A 22,991-nucleotide genomic window follows, 5' to 3' on the forward strand; every position below is an offset into this window, starting at 1 on the left:
CACAGACATCTGGCATGAATGAAACAAAATTATACCTATTTCTGTCAGGTCAGCAAAAAAATATATTTTTGTTGTGCTGCAGAACGCTAATAATTAATGTATGTGCACCATGAGATGATAAGGTTGGAAATTGCTATATTAAAGAGATCGTTTACCCCATTTTCCTAACATCTTAGTAAATAAACGTAATGGACTTATTCATCCTGGTTTGTCTAGAGAATAAAGGTATCATAATTTCTTGAGGCTATGTAAACACATCCAAAATGCATTGAGATTTGAAATTAAAGTGCAAATCACTGGTCTCGGTCATTTAAATATATCAGATGAAATCTTCCCTTTAAAATAGAATGAGGAGTTATATACAAATCAGAATTTCAGATCTGGAAAACATCTTTAACCTTCATGTAGTATATTATCTTTTCTTCTCTGTTGCTATTGAAACAATATGAAAAATCCTATTAGTATTTAGCTAAGGATTTAAATCCCAAGCAATTTGTTCTGTATCCTTCCTCAGGGTGGCTGAGAGGACAATCCTTCTCCCCAAATTAGCAAGAGTAATAATAGTCAAATGACATAAGCTAAACCAATGGTACTGAGACAAAAATGTGTTACTCACTTCTTATAATTTTGATAGAACTCCCCAAAATGATTGTATTTGTGCCCCCCAACCCACATTTTTAAATAAGCTTAGGATTGAAGGCATAGTGATGTAGCACTAGAAAGCCATCTGATTGACTTATAACCTGTCATATATAGTCATATGATTGAATTGCTGTTTTCCTTTATTAACAAACCCATGATATGCAACAAAATAAAGTATTATTACCTTTTCCTAATACTTTAATATTAAATTAGAAATCTGAGTGCCTGATAACTATTAATATGAAACTGCAAGAGAAATATTATGCTGTCCTGTTCCTGTAATCTTTTATAATTATTTGGAAAAATAGAACGTTAAAAACTGATTTTGTAAATTGCATACACTTGCCATACATTCTTTTGCAATCTCTTTCTCTCATACTCAGTAACATTTTAAACAATCACATGCTGTTTTTGACAGCATATTTCTAAGACTTGCAGGTCTGCATTTCACCCTCTCAGAATTTAGATACTTTTCTCCCTATTATATGCTAAAGAGAAGTCAATTGCCAACTTGAGGCCAATACCTTAGTTGCGAGTAGCCTTAGAAAACAAATTGCCAGCTAATATGTCTCCTTATTAACTTGATATTTTTCACAAAACTAATACAGGATACCTAACTTGTGACATAACAGGTTCCACACTTCTCACAACTACTGGTTGTTTCTCTCATGATTTTACCTCAAGTACTCTGTCCCATCTTAGATTTTAATATGAACTGGGAACAGTGAAGCAACAAGATCTTCAAGGAAAACTACCCAGTAAGTGAAAACTGAGTTTGAGACATGGATATCAGGGAACTATTTGGAAGAATAGGTAGCTTTAGCCACATTAAATGACCCACTCCATGGATTTATCTTCCTGTGTTCCCCCCCCCCAATTAAAAGGGCATTATTTTCTTCCACCATGTAATTGGGATTAAAATTGCTTGATACATTCAGTTACGTTGACAGTAACTGTATGAGACTTTTAATAGAGTGGACGATTAAGCATTCACACCTTTGAAATACTCCTTGAGACTACTCTAATTGTACTGAAAACTGAAATGGACTTCACAAGAACGGAGAACTCAGAAACATTTAGAAAAGAAGAAAGAAGGGTATGATGATAGAGAAGTGATACTTTAATACAAACCAATGATCTTCAACCAAGTAAACATTCCTCACAAACTCTACCATGAAGTTTGAGTGTATGTGCTATGTTAACCGTTCCCAGTTCTTCTGAAATGATCTGGAACTCCCGAGAATTCAACACATCTTCAAACTTTAAACAGTATGATTTCTTGCAGCAAATAGGAAATTTGTCAAATTGGCCTATGATTATTAAAAAGTAACATAATTTAGTATTTTGACTGAAATACATATTTCCATGAGATACTGGCAGAACTGATTTAAAATATTTTCATATTATCTGTAGACTTTTATGGCTGAAAGAGCATTAGAAGTCATCTGGATGCTCATTTCACAGATGATGGGTCAGGAAATGACATTAATACTTTTGTTAATATGAGGATGACAGAAACTGGGTCATTAGCTCTTAAACATATGTTTTCAATGTTTTTCTCATTATTGAAGCTATTAGGAAAAATGTACATCAAAAGACTTTAGAATCATTAGTTATCAACCTCAGAATGCTCTAAAAATTAAGACAATGCAAAATTATTACTTAAGAAATTTTAGATGGGACCAGATCTAAATGTCGATCTTTACCAGTTCATACCTGTGTAGTTCTCGTACTCTGGGTTCTGGCACTACTGAATATGTATGATTCTTTTCAATGCATTTACATTTATGTGGATAATTTTGATATGTCCTCCTTTTGAAATGTCAGTTGAGACTTTTCTTAAATCTATCCTAGCATGAAATTTATACACACAGTCATCTGAAATTTGAGAAAAATATTCTTAGGTGAAACTAATATTTTTACATTTTGCTAATTGCAAAACATATTTTGAGATCTGACCTATTACTTCACTTTTCTAAAAATAATTAATTTCTCTTTCTTTTCTTTGTCCCTTTTTTTCTAGTGGTATAAGGGATGTAGTACCATATCCTGCTCCGCATATCAAAAAAGTCCTCATATAAATTTTATTATAAATGTACTTCCCCCTTGAGGACAATTCAAAGTATTCTCAATGCAAATTTTAACTGCATTTTAAAGCAAAACTTTTTCATTTTTTAATTAAGGGGATTTCCTTATGTTCCTGAGTCATAGGGATCAAGCTTCGCAATCAGGTGATTATGTAATTCCCCTTGATTAATTATAAGATTTAGAAATGTCTGGAATAGCAGAGAGAAACCAGTATATGCTAGAATAAGATAGCTATATTTGCCACAAAAATACTTGTATCAGAGTATTCCGTGCTTCTAATATACAACATTTGTTGCAAATAGAAAAGTAAAAATGATACAAAAAGAATGAGAGAAAAATGAAAAGATACTGAGAAAAAATAATACTACTAACAAATTTGTTTTTCTCATACTTTCAAGCATATCTATATGCCCACTGAAATGGAATTTTTTCTGAGATTTGGTGGATGCCTGAGTAATCTTATCTTATATACCACAAAAGTATCACCATACGTATTGTAAAACCAATTTCTTTACTTTAGTAGAGACATTATTCTTAAGAATCTATTTTTTGGATTGACTATTGCTGTTGGGTTGAATTCACCATTTAGAAATCAGAAACGGTCTGAACCTTAAATTCTGCCTCAAATAATAAAGCCTTTTTTGGTTTGAGTAAATTGTATTCAAATTGTCAGAGTCTGAGGACTGGCTATCAGCTTATCAGGCCTTCTTTTCAAATAATGACTTAAATATAAGAGTAATAATAATAATAATGGAATGATTCATGTATATACACACACAGATACACAGTTGGGAATATGGGTCACACACCCTATTCTATTTCTCTATTAAAAGTCTTTGATCTTTCTAATGCAAATTTCCCTCTGTTACTAACAATTCATGTAATATAATAATAGAAAAATCTATTATTACATTTTATATTAAAATTTTAGCTTTTCACATAATGTGCAATTAAAAATACATTAGTAGACAATAAAGTCAATTAATGTCTTCAAATGGATTCCAAAATAAATGAATTGGACCAAGTTGTAAAAGCAAGTGCAATAACTAAGCACTGTGGTTAATTAAAGATAAGTGTTACATGTGAAGGTACATAGTTTCAGGCTTGCTCGAACACCTATGTGGTTTCAAGTATAGTAGGTCTTCACTACTAATAATAATGACACCCTGTTCCTGTGCCTTTGACACTGAAGTTGATATCAACACTCTATTGCATCCCCAGTCCATTAAAATAATAGTAAGGGATCTTATAAAGAGGTTATGTAGGAAACTGCTGTGGTCCAGGTTGCATCCCTGAAACTTCAAACTTTATAAAACGGAGGTCGAAATTCCCTTTACAAAGCAATTCCTCAGTTTAAGGTCTGTTTTCCACTTACCTAAACCTTGGCATGTTACACTTGTCAGAAAAACCTCAAAATCTAGCCGTGACCTCTCGCTATCCTGTTTGTGGTGTTGTCCTGACAAATTGTTGTGCTGTTCAGCTGAACAAGATGGATGACACAGCCAGCTGCCAGTGCAGAGCTGAGGAGAACGGACCCCTTCAGTGAACTTCAGGTCACTCCAAATCAGTTACCCGGGTTGGAATGGCAGTAGTCCCTCAAGGATTTTGACTTACAGGCTTTTACCAAAGACACAACTCCAAACATGAAAGAATGTGTCAAAGAAAAAAAACAAAACACCTTTTCATCCAAATTCAGTTTAAGTGACAGTTGGTGGGAAGAATGAGATGTTTGTAAAAATTTGGAGGAAAAAATAGAACTGTGGCAGCCTTTTAAAGCTACAAAAGTAAAACTTTGTTTACAAAAGCTCTTATTAAGTGGAAATGTGTTTGAATCGGGGCATTTAGAAGTGTTATATTTTATCACCATACTGGACATGATTGTTAGTTATTTTTAAATTAATAGTCTTCAAATATTTGGATATTTATCCCTTCCCACAAAAATCAAAAGAAACAAAAACAAAAAAAACACTGTCACTACATTTTTTCTTCAATTATTTAATTTTATATGGGATGCAAACTGCTTCAACAGTTTAAAATAGTAGGTTTTGTTAGATTGATATTTTATTCTGGTCACTAAAAGTGGGCCTGTGCAGGAGAACTTACAGTAATTTACATGTTTGTGAGTAGATTTTTATTAGGGCTCAAAACTTAAAATCTTCCACTTCTTTGTATTTCATCAAACATTTGGAGGACCTGAAAGACCCACCTAATCACAACACTCCTGCCCAGGCAGCTTCCCCAGCTTCCCCATGGAAGGCGGGGAGCAGGTGATGAAGGAAGAAAGTCAGTAAGAAGATAGCAGCCAGACTGGCCCATGTTATTACAATTTAGTAGTGTTATAATGCTGTAATGACGCCTGCTGTGTAGTCAAAGTGGCCACATATGAGGGCTCATCATGCGAAAGGAACATATTCGTTGGAGAAGAAACCAATAGTCTGAAAATGTTGGTTAGACCTTCTGAAATGTTGTCCAACAAGCTGTTAAGAGCCAACATGTGTTGGTACGTGTGTATATGCATATATCTGATGAATGGAATATATATAACATATATAATATAAATATATATATATTTGCTGTACAATCACACACAGCCTTCAAACTATCCTCTAAATCATGGCCTTTATTTCATTTTATTATATAAATAATTACTAATATTTGGACATTAAGCCACTTATTATGTTCTCTTTATTTTAAACTTCCTTGAAAAAGAAAAGTTGAAAGAGCTTTTAAAATACCTTTTTCTTGAATAATCAAAGCATCCCATGATTAACCGTGGAGTAATCTAGTTTGGTAGCAGCCTGCAGAATTTCATTAAGCTAACTTATTAGGAGCGAGGCACTGGTGTAGCTCTGGAGATTACATAAACATAGTTGACTGAGCTGCCCTAGCACTAGGGTACCAACAGATTCAGATGTTGTGAGGGGGTTGCGCAAAGGTAACAAGAGTGCAGTGATTTCACCATAGTCTCTCCTAGTTTAGGTTATCAATAAAGTGTTAAGATTTTTTTTAAGATTTCATTTATTTATTTTTAGAGAGAGGGGAAGAGAGGGAGAAAGACAAATGTGTGGTTGCCTCTCACGGGCCCCCAGCTGGGGACCTGGCCCACAACGCAGGCCTGACTGGGAATCCAACCAGGGGCCTTTTGGTTCACAGTCAGGCTCTCAATCTACTGAGCCACACCAGCCAGGGCTAATGAAGATTTCTGAAAGCAATAAATGCAATTTCTTATGAAGATCACATATGCATTTTGGACTAAAATCATGAGTATATTAGTGGATGTTTTAAATAAAGTCCTATCTTTGAGATTTTATAAAAAGAAAAGAAGGAGAGGGAAAAGAGGAAAAGGTAGCAGAGGAATCAAAAGAACAAAGAAAAAGTATCGCTGCTCTTATCACAGTCATTCCATAAGTCCATCCAAAAGAGCACCACCTGTGGGCTCGTGGACAGCAAAGTGTGTCTCCCGGCAACTGCACCAGAGTTCTGAGGTGTTAAAAGCAGTGGAAGTGGGGCAACCCATGTGGGGGACAGGAGGCCAATAGAAAATTCAAAGATCATTGAACATTAAAAAAAATAATTTGACTGGGGCAACATTGGTTAATAAGATTATATAGGTTTCAAGTGTGCAATTCTATGATACATCATCTGTGTATGGCAGTGTGCGCCCCCCACTCTGCCTCAAGTAATCTTCTGTCAACACATATTTGTCCCCTTCGTTCCTTTACTATCCCCCTTCCCTCTGGTAACCACAATACTGTTGCCTGTGTCTATGAGTTTTTATTTGCTTATTTTTCTTGTTGGTTTATTTGCTACATCCAATTTTATATCCCTCATATGACTGAGATCTTATGGCTCTTAGCTTTATCTGACTGACTTAATTCACTTAGCATGATATTCCCAAGGTCTACCCACTGTGTCTATATAAATGAATGATAATAAAAGTAACAGAAACATTATCATTTATAATTAATATGCAAAGTTGTGAAATCTTTCCTGGTTCTGTTCAAAAGAACTTATGCACTCTATGTTCATAGCAGCGCTATTTACAGAAGCCAAGTGCTAGAAACAGCCTAAGTGCCGATCAGTAATTGAGCAGATCAAAAAATTGTGGTATATTTTTACAATGGAATATTATGCAGTGGAAAGAAGGAAGAAATTCCTACCTTTCATGATAGCATGGATGGAACTGGAAATTATTATGCTAAATGAAATAAGCCAGGTGGTGAAAGACAAACACCATGCAATCTCACCAATAACAGGAACCTAATGAACAAAAATAAGCTAATGAACAAAATAGAAGAGGCATGTAAATATGGAGCAGATTGACAGTGACCAGAAGGGACAGGGGAGGGAGATAATGGTGGAAAGCAGGGGAAGAGGCTAGTCAAAGAGTACGTATGAGTGACCCACGGATGTGGACAACACTGTGGGGACTGACTGTGGGAGTGGGGAGTGGGCTGGGCAAAGGAGGGCAAAGGGGGAAAAATTGGGACAACTGTAATAGAATAACAATAAAAAATTTAAATCTATAAAAATAAAAAATAAAGATAAATACATGTAGCAGTTTCTAACACTATTCATTTCAATTTTAAGGCTAGTTGTCTATATATTGTTATCTGTTTTGCATAAACTTATGCTATGAGATAATATACAATATGTCAAGTTCAGTAGTTCTTCAAAATTTTTTATCTTTTAACTTAAATATTTGTCCCCTATCATGAATTGAATTCTACTCCTCAAAAAAAGATGTATTTGGGGGGAGGAATATATTTGCAAGCAGAACACAGGATTTTTAGGCAGTGAAAATACTTTGGTACTCTAATCATGGACACGTATTATAAATTTTCTCAAACCTATGTCCAACACCAAGGCTGACCCCTTATGTAAACTATGGATTTGTGGTAACAATGATAAGTCAATAACACGGGTTCATCATTTGTAATAAATTTACCACTCTGGTGGGGTATTTTGATAATGGAGGACTCTGAGCAAGTGTGAGGACAGGGGGTATATGAGAAATCTCTGTACCTTATGCTCAAACTTGCTGTGAAACTAAGCCTGCTCTTGAAAAAACTCTATATAGATACATATAACAAATTGAGAACTGCCAGCGATATGGGTTAGGATGGGTGAGAAAGGTGAAAGATTAAAAAGAACAAATTGCCAGTTACTCACATAGTCCTGAAGATGCAAAGTACAGCATGGGGAATGTGATCAATTATATTGTAATAACTATGGGTGCTCTCAGATGGGTGCTAGCCTTGTGGGGGCGGTCAGTTCATAAGGTATACAAATGTACTGTGTGGTGCACCTGAAACTAACATAACATTGCATGTCAACTGTAATTGAAAAATAAAGTTTAAAAACTCTAGTTTAAAAAAACATACAGTATTGAAATCTAACCCCTAGTATCTCGGAATGTGATGTTATTTGGAAATAGGGCTTTTACAGAGTAATCCAGTTAAAATGAGGGCATGAAGGCTAGTACTAGTGCAATTATGTTTAGTGTCTTTATAAAAAAAATCAAATTGCTAAATCTAATCAACAAAACAAACAAGAAAGCAAAACACAACCAGAGACATTGAATAAAGAGCAAACTAACAGTAACCCGAGGGGAGGTGGAGAGGGGATAACAGGGAAAATAGGGGAAAGTCCATTAAGAACATGTATAAAGGACACATGGATAAAGCCATCAGGGGGAGGTTCAAGGCTAAGAAGCAGGGATGAGTAGGATGGGGGGCTGCGGTAGGGTGAAAATGGAGACAACTGTACTTGAACAACAATAAAAAGAAATTAAATTGAATGTAAAGAGAGATACACGTAGAGAACAGACAATGTGTAAACACTGAGGAAACACCATCTATTGGCCAGGGGAGGCATGAAGCTACCAGAAGCTAGGATAAAGCCATGGAACAGATTCTTCCTCACAGCCCTTAGAAGGAACTAACCTTGCCAAAACTTTGATTTCTGACTTAGAGCCTCCAGAAATGTGAGACAATATATTTATGTTGTTTTAAGCACCCAGTTCTTTGTACTTCATGCAGCACTTCTAGCAAACTAATACACCCCCTTTGTCGGAATTTGGTAAATAAATCAAATTGATTAGTAAAACATGTCATAAATTCCTAACTAGATACAATTATAACACAATTAATGAGCAAAGAAAATTCATGGTTCACATTATTTAAACAAGGATTTTGCATGCATGCTCAATGAGCACATAGAGATGAAATGGTCCAATTAGAGGCTGCTTCAGTTTTGGGTGGAAATTTAAGGGAAATAAGAAACTTACAAAGAGGGGAAAGCAATAATGTATGTGAGGGTCCATTAAGCTAAAGTTAGAAAGTAAAGCCCTTATAGGTCATGAATACCTAAGAATGAAGGACAGACCCCTGTAAACAGGATAGTGGTCTTTTCCATAGAATTCATACAGTGCAAGTGTCCTAAGTATAATTATGAGGAGCAAAGAGCCTATGTGTGTAATCTGCCATAATAATGCAAGGAGCCTGGAATTTGGCAAAGTTACAGATATCACAACTAGATTGTTCTAATATATGGGCAAGAAAATAAGTATCACTAAAAGAGAGTGAAGGTTTGCAAATAACTCAGAGATAGATGAAAAATACAGTTCAACCAATGCTGAATCGACACCATGACCATTACCCTTCTCACTGCTAGCACCACTGAATGTGGTGAACACCTATTTATGGCATGCACTAAACTTGACAAATTACAAATGATATTCTAATTTTTGATAATTATTAGAATACGGACTCCATAACACCCATTTTGAACTGACAAAAAGATAGGTATGGCTGATACCATGGTGTGCTAGTCCCTTCCAGCAACTTGTTCTATAATGGTTATGTGAATCAGCTCTGGTCAAAATCTGTAGCAATGCGTGTTGGTACAGATTTCCTGAATATACTTTCCCAACCTTGAAGAGCAAACCCAGAGAAACAGGTATTTTCTTTCTTGATGGCTGTGACTAAGGAAGCATTGGTCCTGGAGGGTGCTGGCCAGGAACTTCTGTCCAGGAGGGAAGCCAGGCTGAGTGGCTTCCCCAGCACACGGGCAAGCATGAGAACAGGAGAGTTAGAGAGGAACAAGGCCAGCATGCAGATTGTCTTGAACCAGGAGTCTGGAGTATCCCCAAGCTCCCTCTTTGTGAGTTAATAAAGTTCCTTACTGCTAACACTTTATTCAGCTGGCTGTTCTGTAACTTAGCTGCAAGCATACTAACAAATAGGACGATTTCAATTTTATACATGAACAAAGCACATTCAAAAGCTGAGTTAAATTGCCCGTGATCACAATGCTAGAAGTTGGTCTATTCTCTTTAATCCCAGTCTTGCACGGCTCACTACTTATCCTTCACTCCTTTCTGCAAAGATCTAAAAGTAGTGTTGAATCCAACACTGAGACATTTAGAGTTATTATGATTCGGTTCACCTCTTGGCTTTTGAGTAAAAATACTTGACAAAAACCCAGCTTACATTGCTGGCTTTTTGGGTAACCTGGTAAGATAAAAACATAGAAGAGAGACAAATTACTATATGTTTCTGAAAATTGTAGAGATGTTTGGGAAAAAAAATGTCCCAACCTATTATGCTTATTTTTTAATCTTAAATTTTACAGCCATGATATAGTGAAGAATATTACCAAGTAATCATTAGTTCTAAATATACCAGGTAAAACAAACCCAACAGTAGGATTAAAATAATTTCAAGTATAAAATCAACATGGTACCACATTAAAATAGAACATTTGAATTTTCTTTGCAGACTTTCCTGAATCTCTCTATCTGGTTTTTTAAACCACATATTAACCACGTGGTCTAATGGCAAATGGCAAAATTCTTTAGTCTACTTTTGGGAGGAAAACTTGGAAAATTACCTCACTCGTTTTCTTCTCACTTTGGTTCTTATTTTAGTAGTTGAAAACCTATACAAATATTTCTTTTATATAAATATTAGTGTTTTTCAAGATCAACAAATCAAATGCCAAGAAAATGAATGCACTTAAGTGTGCAAATATGGCATTTTGATTTAGAATAAATATTTCATTCTAACATATGGGATGATCTCTATTTACCTAGATAAATATTAAAAATGAAAACCCCAGAGAAGTATCTCATTTCAATCTGGTCTTATTTTTTGAATTATTGAGAATTTGGGGTAAGCAATAGAGAAAACCCCCATTGTCTGCCATTATATTACTTTATGGCAATATTATTATTATTACAAAACTTTCCTAGAGCAGAACAGTGGCCAAATATCCTTAATTGGATCCTAAATATTGTACTTATGGTAATTAAACTTTGCTGGCTGTAAACACTTTATTTTATTATCATTTAAAAAATTAAATAAGTGTTGCAACATTACTTGTTACTAGTATCATCAGGACTTGGAGCAGTTAACAGACAATCTTTAAGAGACATTATTTTTTCCAATGTTCCTTTGTTTACTTAAACAAAGTGACCTGGACAGTATCAAAGTTTTTGTAACTGGTGAACAACAGTCCTTTGAAATATATACTTAAAACATTTGAATTGTCAGTGCATTAAATATAGACCTTAGGTACAACCATACATACTGGTGATACTAAGTGAGTGTGGTAGTTTGAAAACATCTATATATGAAAACAGGAAATAATAAAGAATTATTTTTAAAAGGCTCTGTGATAAAAGGATACAACAATGTAGGTTTCATTTAGATCTTTGGAAAAAATAATTTGTGTTTATTAAATGATTGTATTTGGAAAGTAGATAAAAATAATCTTGGTGAATATAGAAAATAGTGAATGTTACACCATAAGAATCTGTCAGAGGACTGAAACACAGGTATGTCTGAATCGTTCTAGGAGACCCATTCCAAAAGGAATGATGTGGACCAATCATGAATGAACTTCCCTCTTAAACTTATGAATCTGCCATGGAGCCAATTCTAAAATAAAATAAAAAACTGAAAGATATTCATGGCCTTCATTAATTCAGGATCATAATATAAATACAAAGATTAAGGCAAAATAACTTTTTAAAAGTTAGATTATAATATGCAAAAAAATATAAAGTAAAGGCTTAAAAATGACTGTTTAAGATCATTACTGCTTAGCTGAAACTATCTTTGAGATTTTTTTTTCCTTAATTCTGGACTTCCTTTTTTTTATGCAATCACTAATTTACTTGAATTAGGAGACTACCAGTGACTTCTTTATTCATTTATTACCTTCAGATAGTTCTATGTTTTGTTAGATTCACCTTGTAAAGATTATTTTATAAATCGGTAATAATCCTCTATTTTGTACTTTTATAAGACTAATATGTTGATTGTTTTTGCTTAAAATCAAGACAGGAGGGGATTCTTTAAAAAAATAAAACTTTTCAATAGAAGTAACATTCAAGTATCACAGTTCCTTGGTGACATTAAGCAAAAGACCAAGAGCTGAAGTTTCAATAATTATGGGAAAGGACATAGTCAAATCAAGAAGTTTTGTTCTGCTGCTTCACCATGTAATCCTGGAACTATAGGTAAAGAAGAGATTGATTCTTTCTGCTACTGTACTTGATTGAAATACTCATACTGTAAAAGGTTTTTTTATTAAGGTGGTTGCATTTCTATTTCAATGCAAGTTGCTACATCATGTAAAATACCACAAGAATATGTCAACAGGGGCATAAAGAATGTATCAATGCTCAGAGAGCTAAAAAACATATTGCCCAATTGACCTTGTATTGTAGATTGTCACTCTTCATGACTCCACGGAATGCAAAATTAGCTTTCTCTGATTGTGGAAAAAATAACACTTCCCTTGAAATTGACATAAAATTGTTTCCCATGTAGTTTTATAGACTTTGGAAGTTATGTTTTGCTGAACCAAGAAAATAGACCAAAAGGCACTATCATTGAAGAATAAATGGAGGAGAAAGTCTTACAACATTTTAGCTGAAATTGTGAATTAACAAAAGTGGCCTATGAAGAAAATATTTTGAATTTCAAAATGGCCTGTTATTAATATATCTCTAATACATTTTAAATGTTTAAGAACTTAATAAAAGAACTCAAATATTTTTATACCATTATTGAAGGTAAATAGTTCTCTCTGTATTAAAATCTGAATTATCATGGGAATATTTATGTTTTCTTTCAAGGTCTATCTCATTTATGATTTCCCCCACAGATACTTTCTCTGAATTATTTATAACTAGTTATTTTAATTTTTGTGTTGCTTACTATATTTGGCAAATAACATTCAGTTTAATTTACATTTGGCATCCCTTGATGACTCACATAGCATTTTTCATATCTAGGTCCTAACGTGTGAAGAAAGTAAATTAATATTTATGAAACTGAAATGGAAAGAATGGCTCATGTAATATGGTCACAGATGTTAACTCTGACTGAGATTACATTCACTGTGGGGAACCCTTAAATAAGATCCAGTACTGAGTATGTAATAACATCATTTTACATTTAATTTCTTGACTACTGACTTAAATCTGTAATTTTTTTTATTGTGGTACTATATATCCAACACTGTGCTCCCCTTGAGGCTGACTAAGCAACCCTATTTTCCCATGAATTTCTAAGTCGTAACTACAAAGGCCCCATGCTCTCAGTTGAGACTTCATGCTCTATGGACAAGAAACAATCAAGCCAAGATGTAAATTAAGTATTATAAGAACTACAGCTCTGCCTGGAGTTAGAATAGTCAGTACCTGATTGGATTAAAGTAATGACTCTCCAGTGTAGCTGAATATTAGAAAGGCGTGGTTAGTAAATATTCACTAGAAAGAAGTATTATTCATGACTTATGTAATTTTTCAAAAATTCCAGAACAAGAGAATTTACAGACAATAGAATCAGGTCTAAATAGAACTGTGATATTGAAGTTATTAGTAATAGACCTTAAGTAACTGTGACTAATATTTTGAAAGTTTCTGAGAGGATGTAGAATTTTAAAGAATCTTTAAGAAGAAGAAAAAACAGAAGAATACCGTTAAAAGAATAAAATAGCAATAAATAAATACCTATCAAAAATCACTTTAAATATAAATGGCTTAAATGCTCTAACCAAAAGACATAGGAGAGCTGAATTCACTAGAAGACGTGACTGATATATATATATGTGTATACTCTCTAGAAGAGACTGACCTCAGAATGAAAGATACAAGCAGACTAAAAGTAAAGGAATGGAAACAGTATTTTGTGGGAAAAAAATGAAAAAAGCTGGGATAGCAATACTTATATCTGACAAAATAAACTTTAAAACAACGGCTATAGTAAGAGACCAAAAGGACACTACATATTTATAAAGGGAGAAATTTAAAAAGTGTATAAAACCATTGTAAGCATTTGCGCACTCAACATAGGAGCACCTAAATATATCAAGCAAATCTTGAAAGACATAGAGGGAAAAATAGATAACAATAAAGTCATAATTATACACTATACACTATAATACACACAATACACTATATAGATGATGTGATATAGAATTGTATACCTGAAACGTATATGATTTAAGGAACCACTGCCACATCAATAAATTCAATACAAATCAGAAACAAAAATAATTTAAATTTGTTTAAAAACTAAAGAAAAATGCACAGACTAAAAACAAGAGAAAAAAAGGAGTAAAAACAATATTTTAAAGGGAGGAGATCAAAAATAATTATATTGGAATCCAAGATGAAGTGGGGTAAACTATAAAAGACACAAAAATTTAAGTAAAAATAGCTGGAAGTCTTCAAAACTGTTCAAAGTTATCAAGCCATCAGGCTGTATCTTAGTTATACAGCTCAAACCCAAAGCAAGGTAAGAGTTCAAGGTAAGTTTATTTATTTATATATATATATATATATATATATATATATACACACATATATATGAAAATATATATACATATATATTTCTTTGGAGTTTCAGAAAAGTCATATTTCTTCAAAAGAACCTTAGGTTATTTAAAACAAAAAACTGAATATAGACCCAAAATATCTTTAAATTGTTGAAAGAAAATAACTGCCGATATATACTTTTATTTCCAACACAGATATTTTTAATTGTTAAATGGAATATAGATGTTTTTCAAATTAAAAGTAGCTATTACTATAAAGTATAGGGGAATTTCTTTGAATCAAGAAAAAGTATACCAGAAGTAAGTAGAGATAGGCAACAATAAATGAAGTGAAATAGAAAACATAAATATATGTAAAAATATGAATAAATTTATATTATATAAAACTATCAGACTACATATGAGGTTAAAATATATAGATTATGGGGAACTGTTCCAAGTGTGGGAAATGTGGCCCATCCCCCAATTAGAAAAGCCAGTGGGGAGCAAGGTTGGTACGCAGGACCCACGCCCGTGGATGGGTTCTCCTGTGGGGAGTCAGGCCCTCATTGTACCTAGGCTGCTTTAAGACTTGCTTCTTGCTAAAACTCCCTCACCCTGAATTGAGGCAGCAAACATTTACTGCATATCTTTAAAGTAACTTCCTAAAATCTATGCTGAACCTTCCAAGGACCAGTGTAACCAGTTCAACCACTTTTTCCTTTACATTTGCAAATATCCTTCCTCTGTTATGTAATTAGTAACACCCTCTCCTTTGTTTTCTGTAACTGCCTAAAGTGCATAGTAAATGAGGATCATCCCCAATGTACCCAGAAAAGCAATAAAAGCCTGTCAAGACAAGGGTCAGGGTGCTCCTCTTGAGAGAGTGGCCACGCCATCCCTTTTCCTCCACAGGACTCGGTAGTCCATGTGTATTTGTCTATTGCTGTCACAACACAGGACCCTGTGGGCCGGGATCCGTGTCAATAGATAATCAAAAAGCTTGAAAGTCACTAAATAGAATAAATTGTTTTAAAACATCAGTGTTTTCCTGAAAATGATATGTATAATAACTGTAAGAAGTTAATTATTTATTTTGGTATCTCCAGTTCAACTGCTATATTTTTCTTTTACCAAAATGTATCTATTATTGAAATAATAAAAGAAATAAAGTTATTTCAAAAGAAGGTAAAAATAGTACAGAAAAAGTTTACATGAATTGATGAAACAAATGACATAACAGTACAATAAAATGCATAAAGCCAACATCGGCAATTACTATACATGTAAGTGGCATGTATCTATTAGTTTAAAAATAAATTAATCAGCCCTGGCTGGGGTGGCTCAGTGGACTGAGTGCCAGACTGCGAAGGAAAAGGTCGCCAGTTTGATTCCCACTCAGGGCACATACCTGGCTTGCGGGCCCAGGTCCCCAGAAGGGGACGCACGAGAGCCAACCACACATGGGTGTTGCTCTCTCCTTCTTTCTCTCTCTCTTTCCCTCTCTCTACAGTAAATTTTAAAAATCTTTAAAAAAATTAAAAATAGTAGATTAAAAAATTAAGTATATGCTGCTTCCTAAAGTTGCTTTAAATGTAAGAGGAGCTCTTGTGCATTGTAGATGGCAGTTCCTTTTCATTCTCATGTATGACAGTGATGTTACCAACTTAATACTACTTTTCAATAGTATAAATGGTCATAAAATAATTTTAAATATTCACACATATACATACATGTATATAACTTTTATTGATGACATCCTGATTCCTTAGTCCTAATTTTTCAAGATTGACTGGCTTCCTTATAGCACATAGACTCCTTCTCCTAGATTTTCTAACATTTTTGTTTCAGTTTTTGTGTAACATGTAAGCCTGCAAACTTCTAGTTGAATAGTCTGTTTTCAAGTTTTATTACACAATTTATCCATTTTCACTAAATAAAAATGGCTTTTATCTTATATATAATTATGTATATTATAATAAATTTCTGGATATTCTATTCTGTTTCCTTGCTTTATTTGTGTGATTTTTGATAGATAGTACACATTTCATTAAGGTGGGTTTGTAGAATGTTTCAATAACTAATAAAACAAAACTCTTGATTGACATTCTTCTTTTTAAGTTTTCTGGGTTGTTTTCAAATACTTATTATTTAACATATATTTAAGATTATCTTGTTTAAAGAAAAAAATACTGTTTTAATTTTATTAAAAATGTATATTAAGTTGGGGAAATTTTTGTGATAGTAAGCTTTATATTTTTTGATATTGCATAGTTACTTTTCACTTACTCTGATGAAGTGTTTCTTTTTTTAATTTTTTGTTGCATTATATAATTTTATATGGATTTTATCCCAACTAGTTAACTACAATTTATTTTATTTTATTTCTACATCAATGGGATGATATATATGTTTCATTTTCATTTTTAGGTTAAATTATAATAGATATAAAATTGTTTTATGCAGCTAACACATTCCATTTTTCTATATTCTAAAGTGTTTTATATAATATGCATGACAAGTCATATCTTCAGCAAAGTATATTTTCTTTCATTTTGAAATGTTTACATTCAATAATTTATTTTATTTTACTATTCCAATCAGTAGAACTTCGAAGAATGTGCTACACAGTAATGAGACTAACAGGTAGCCCCTTGGTCCCTTGTAAAATTTCTCATTTTAATTGTAATGATAGTAGAGTTTAGTATTATTTTTTAATCCTCACTTGAGGACATGTTTTTCAATAGATTTTAGAGAGAAAGACACATACACACAAAGACAGAGAGAAACATCGATGTGAGGGAGAAATATCCATTGGTTGCCTCTAATACGTGCCCCAGCCAGGGATTGAACCCATACACTTTTGGGGTACATGAGGATGCTCCAACCACCTGAGCCACCTAGCCAGGGCAGGGCTGTTTTTCTGAGGAAAAGTTAAAGGGCATTTATTGTAGAAGGCAGAGGTCCTTGTTATACTTGATATTAAGTATCACATTATTTTTTAAAATGGCATTTGTATTCATAAAATTATCAGCCACAAATATGAATGTTGGCCAACATTATTTTATTTCTTCCCACTCTAAAATTCCATCCTATATTTACTCTCTTTTTCCAAAAGAGACAGGATCCTAACTTATCTAACAGTATCTAAAGCTAGAGTGCAAAATAACTTCAAAGATAATGGTGACACAGAATATATATTTTGTAGCTAAAACTAAATGTTATCAAATATTTAGAGTGAAACGAAATGCAATCAACATTTAGATATGTAGAAAGATGCTAATTATTTGCTAAAATGTTCAGTCTTTATCCAGATGTTTGGCAGCATATAAGAAAACAAAACACTCTGTGAATAAACATAATCTCAATTATACCAAAATGACATTTTTCTCTGATTTTCAATTTTTTGAAGAGAGAATATAATCACAGGTTGGGTGATTATAGAGATTAATAATTCTGGCTTTGACAGATTTATACAGTGTATTAAATAGTCATTTCAATGCCTATGCCATTTTAACAAAGTCTGACTTAGGTGAAAGCAGAAATTTTAACAGTTGTGCCTATAATTTTGACATGACCCAAAGTAAAGACAACAACCTACTGAGAGCTTTTTCACTCTTGATAAGAAGGTATTCTTTTAAAATTAATTTTATTTTCAGGAAGGAGTTATTTTTCTATCTGTATAAATTGTATATCTACTTGGAAGTACATTAATCTTCCTTAAACATTTTTCTAATATCAGGGAAAATTATGGCCCATAGGAAATTGAGATAAACAGGGCCAGCTGGATTTATTTTTAATTTCATCTTCTTACATCTGTATAACTATGTTTACAAAAGATTTTCCTTCTGGGAGTTTATTATTTGTCACCACTACATATACTGATTTTAGTAAACACTGTTTCCTCACATGTCACATGATGAGTTTTGCTTAGGTGTTTATGTCAGAACATAATTTCATAGCATCTAAAATTAGCCCTAGGCTCTGTACACCTGGCCTACATTTCCTGATTCCTTCTCTCCAGTTACTATTCATTCACCAGCTTTCAAAGCTACTTAACATACTAATGCACCTCATGCTCCTCTCATAGTGCCACACATATTTGCTCTGAGATAAGAAAGTATGTGTGGATATCTGTCATGTATCTGTTAGTATGAATTTTGTTCTATGCTTTAATACATTTAGAACTGATTACTTATTTTATTATAATTCTAAATCAGTAAGTATACATAATATTTATATGATTATGACCGCTGATATAAATCCGAGGATCTTTCTGCCTGTAATATGGTTGGTGTCATTAAAGAATAAAATTCCAGATGTCTGCAACCAATAAGAACTGTTGTCAAGCAGTTCAAGAATGACTCAGAGATAACCCTTTTGTGTAACGTGAAGGATAATCTCATTTAGTAAACCTGGCGGTAGTTCACAAACCTTCCAGAACATCAACAAATTAAAATTTTAAAAAGGAATCAATCTCCCAGTAAATTTAGGCACCTGCCCCAAACCAACCTGAAAAGGACATATGAGACCTTCCTAATTTCCACTGTTGTTATAATCCATAAAGCGACAAGCTAGGAAAATCACAAACTGAAGCCATGGAAACACAGGCCATACTGACTGTTATGAGTGCGGAATTTTAATTATTGAAAACAAGACTGAGAAGTTTCTGCAGTTCCTATCCCAATGGCCAAATGGATAAAAACAGCTGAGCTGGTTCAATTTAAGACACAAATGAAGATCAAGGAGGAGTAGACAACGAGCCAATATGATGAGAGAAGAGCGGGATTACCAATGGAACAGCTTAACCTCCACTTCGTATTGATAAAACTTTACATCAATCTCGTAAATGGAATTAGAAGTTAGCAAAATAGGAAACAGACACGGACCAGCCTTCAAATTCCCTGGGCACACAAAACCAGTTTAGTCATGTAAGCAAAGCTTAATTAAGCTTATTGTGCAAGGACCAACTTGACCTGGGTTAATTCTTGTTTATGCCTCTGGAAATCATAAGAGAAACTTAAATTGCTTCCCAGAATTGATTTCAGGTACCTACTAACCAATTCCCTATGATTTAAGAAGATTCTAATATTATAAGCAATTACCGTGAAGAATAGAGTCACTCACTGCCTCTTCACTATAAGATGCTTTAAAACAATATACTCCTTAGCTTCTTTCCATGTTTTGGTTGAGGTGCTCCTGGCTTGCAAATTGTCTTTGTGGTATGTGCACAATAAATTTTATTCATTACTACTTTGGTGATTCATTGGTTTTACTTCCATTATTTACAAACTTTTGGCAAAGTAAACATAAGAACTATACTGGAATTGTGTTCAGGCATTATCTGTAGTGTGTGTGTGTGTGTGTGTTGATATTTAAGCTGGATGTAAGAACTTGTGGTAATAACTTACGACATTGGATATGTGCTCTGCTTCCCCTTGAAGCCCTTGTTCTGTGGTTCCCAAGGACTTACCTTCTTCCCTGACTTCTAAAAGGCTTCTCAGCAAAATCAATGGACGCCTCAACAGAGATTACGGCATCATCACCCACTGGAGTCCAGCAGAAGAAAATGTAGTGTCTTCTGTGGATGGGCCGTGATGTGTTGAGCTGAGGGCCTGAGAACCAGAAGGTCTGCAAGTTAGCACGTGTGTCAGACTCAAGCAGAAACAGGACTGTATAAGGTTTGTGTCAGCAGCAACTGCCCTGCACCTGGATCTAATGGAGGTTGATACTCCTCTGCTCTTTCACTTGATTTACAACTTAATTGCACTCACTTTGGACTCTCTGCAGACACAAATGTGTGGATGTTCAGAAACTAGAAAATCCAAAATAGAACAAGGGAAGGCCATAGGGAAAGCATTGAGAATGGGAAATGGTTGGTGAACTCTTACAGGGGTCAAAATTCTTTCTTTGCTGAAAGGAGAGATTATATTATAAAACACCTGTGACAAGCATAATAAAAGGGGGCAAGATTAAGAACAGGTTTCTGCAAAAAGCACTAACTCTTGGTTCTTACTAATACGATTTTCTTAGTGTTGTGGAGTACAACACACATCAGCATAAACCTCTGCTTGTGTCTGAAAACTGTCTCACTAACTGGTACTAGTAATATTTTCAATCAAAATTCTAGAACCTGGACTGAGCATCCCAGGAATTCAATGCCTTAGAAAGGGCCCTTTGAAACAAATCCCATTTCTTTGTTGCTGTGTGGTGAGTCCGTTCAGTATAGACAAGAGTTCTGGCAACAGCCACTGCCACCCTGTGGGTACACAATGGACTGAAACTTGTCTATCATTTGAGTCTTCTCTGTTTTTGCCGTAGTTGATGGCAGTGCTTTTCAAAACTGACAATTTGCCCGAAATACTTTGAAATATGATCTTGAAAAGTAATTCAGACACACATATCATTGGCCTAAAGGATTTATAAAAGCAACATTTCTGATTGCATTTTCAAAGAAGAACACACACAAAAAATCAATAGGAAGTAGATGAAAGGTAGAAACTTCAACTGAGATATTTATGAAAAAAGGTGTCCCCTATTTTAATGAAGAAATTATTATGGTAACTATGCACATATGAGCCAAAAAAGAAAGAAAACTTGGACAAATAAATGTTAACATAATTAAACATTTCATTGGAGAGTGAAAACTAATTTGAATATAGCTAACTCTGTTATGGTTCTCAAAGCCTCAGCCTTTATTCTTCTATCTTTTTTCTCCCAGGTGAGTATTTACAACCCTATGCACAAACTAGAATGATCTGGCTCACCTTAAACTATACAACACTCAGATCTCACTCTTAGACAATATTTATATATGAATGTGCATACAGGTAAGTCTGGAAGTATGATACACACATATGCACACCATTGTAGTGTTAATATTTATTTAAATATACCTCTTAATATTTCCTATATACATATTTATAATTTTCCTATAGATACAAATATCTATATATGAATACAAGGTAAGCATATACAATGTATGCACATATTACTAAATGTGAGTTACATATATATGCACACACACATAGGTATATAGACAGATAGAATAGACATACACCTAAATATAGATGATTTAGGTATAGATATATTTAAAATCATGTTTCCTGTTAATTTCACAAGGCAAGTTAAATTACATTACCTGCTTGACATAGTCATAATCAATTAAAAATTACCTTCATTGAACGACTGCTATGCATAAATTCCTCTGAGTGATGTAATGAGCAATAATAATATGGCATATACTGTATAGGCATGACCCAGAAAACATGAGTGCCAACCCTGCTCTCTTGCCAGCTTTACAGGGACACACATTAACATTTCTGGACCAGGATACAAACATTCGTAAAGAAGTATACAAGGATATAACATCAGTGGGTTTCCAATTGTCTCTTGCAATATGACTGCTCAAAATAACTTCTCATTTCTTTCAGAGTAAAACAAAACAAAACAAAAACAGATGTTTCTAAAATTTTCTGAAGATCCCATGTGTTCTAGGTCCCTGTTACATTTCTAACTGTGCCATGTCTCCTTCCACTGCACAGTGCACTGTCCTCTCCTGTTCCCAGAGCCATTAACAACTGCTCCAATGCCTGGGGCAAACTCTTCCCAGCTGTTGAGCAGCGCATTGAGAGCACATGGCACAGTTTGACCCCTGAGCTGGACCCCAGCAGTCAGAGGCTCCTCACCTCCCTCCCCTGCCCTTGGAAAGTGTGTTCTGCCCACTACTCCCAATGTGGGAGCCCCTTCAAGGACTCAGCCCTGAGAGAGCAGTATTGAAACCACCTAGGCAGTATATGTGATTGCAACCTGTTTAAGGCCTAAACTCCCAGGATTCTGGTGCACCAGCATGGAGAGCTACTCATTTGTGGCTTCCCAAGGCATGCCTTGTAGATAAGTACCCTTGCTCATCAATACTGACAATCTGGAGGGGCCTGCCTCTTTTTTCCATCTTTCCTTGCCTTCCTTGTCGAGGGCCAAGTTTTAACTAACTCAGAGAACTCCTCAGGGTGGGAACTAACATCAAGTCTTTGAATGGCTTTCCTGGGCATTCTACTAAAATTTCAACCCCTCTTCTGATACCCACATGTGCGTACACACACATGTACTTTATAAAAAATTAACTACTTTGAGTTTCCTCAAGATTTATCTTCCTCTTATGTATTTTGTGATCTGCTTTCCCCATTTGAAGTAACATTTTTAAGGGAAGACTTTTTTTTCATTGTGGTATTTTACATAATGTGAAATTGACCATTTAACCATTTCTAAGTGTACAATTCAGTGACCATTTAACCATTTCGAAGTGTACAATTCAATGACTATTTAACCATTTCGAAGTGTACAATTCAGTGACCATTTAACCATTTCTAAGTGGACAATTCAGTGGCGTTAAGTGTATACACAATGTTGTGCAGCCATCACCATCTGTC

The 22,991-nt window shown here is 34.2% G+C and overlaps 1 protein-coding gene across 2 annotated transcripts in view; it reads right to left on the bottom strand.

Moving 5' to 3' along the window:
- Positions 1-22,991, bottom strand: part of LOC112321026 (cadherin-18) — a 591,686-nt gene that overhangs the window by 448,772 nt on the left and 119,923 nt on the right. The window contains exon 2 of one of the 2 annotated variants that reach the window (XM_053914024.2): positions 20,036-20,177. The exons of the other annotated variant lie outside the window; for it this stretch is intronic. The gene's annotated coding sequence lies outside the window, so the exon portion shown is untranslated. The remainder of the gene's footprint in view (positions 1-20,035; positions 20,178-22,991) is intronic. 2 annotated transcript variants of the gene reach the window in all.

This window comes from Desmodus rotundus, chromosome 1 (genome assembly GCF_022682495.2).
Source record: "Desmodus rotundus isolate HL8 chromosome 1, HLdesRot8A.1, whole genome shotgun sequence".
In the NCBI taxonomy this organism is placed as follows: domain Eukaryota; kingdom Metazoa; phylum Chordata; class Mammalia; order Chiroptera; family Phyllostomidae; genus Desmodus; species Desmodus rotundus.